At 41.4% G+C, this 551-nt stretch overlaps 1 pseudogene; it reads left to right on the top strand.

The window, feature by feature from the left end:
- The first annotated feature begins 305 nt into the window (after positions 1-305).
- The window catches only part of LOC147433560 (uncharacterized), a 12,873-nt pseudogene continuing 12,627 nt past the window's right edge, over positions 306-551 (top strand).

Here is a 551-nt window from a genome sequence, read left to right as displayed (position 1 = left end):
AAAATGACATTTGCACCCTCCTGCTCTCTCCACATCCACATAGATCATGTAGCAAGCACCTTGCGCTCTTGTGTTTGTCTCCATAGAAGACAATGGTTTGTTTGAAAATTGTTTTACGAGAGACACAATTGTCTCCCCACACACACACACACACACACACCCCTCCCTCCCCCTTCACTTCCCTTACTCCGTCTTTCTTGCACTTTCAATTTGGATTACTGCAATATAGGAAAACATTTATAGAGTTCTCTTAGTCTTTACTTTCGTTTTTATCGTGTAGACAAAGCACACTAAGTTGTTGAAATATGGCTTACAACCGTGGGGGCGCACAAAGCATGGAGATCGACAGTATGGAGTATGGGTGTTCTAGTGTGCTTTGTGCTTTCAATAATCTTACTTGAGCTTGCTTCTATTATAGAGCCAAGTAAAACTCTTAGTATTGCACGCAATGCACAAACAACAAGTGGAACTTCCAAACATGAATGTGTACGTATCGATATGAGTGAATCATTTGCAAGTACTCCGACTACTTCTCGCAAGCGTAGTGTTTA

The sequence above is a fragment of the Adiantum capillus-veneris genome, chromosome 19, assembly GCF_014529385.1.
Source record: "Adiantum capillus-veneris isolate H3 chromosome 19, ASM1452938v2, whole genome shotgun sequence".
NCBI lineage: Eukaryota > Viridiplantae > Streptophyta > Polypodiopsida > Polypodiales > Pteridaceae > Adiantum > Adiantum capillus-veneris.
The sequence above is the reverse complement of the archived record's forward strand: the minus strand, read 5'-3'. Positions and strand labels throughout refer to the sequence as shown.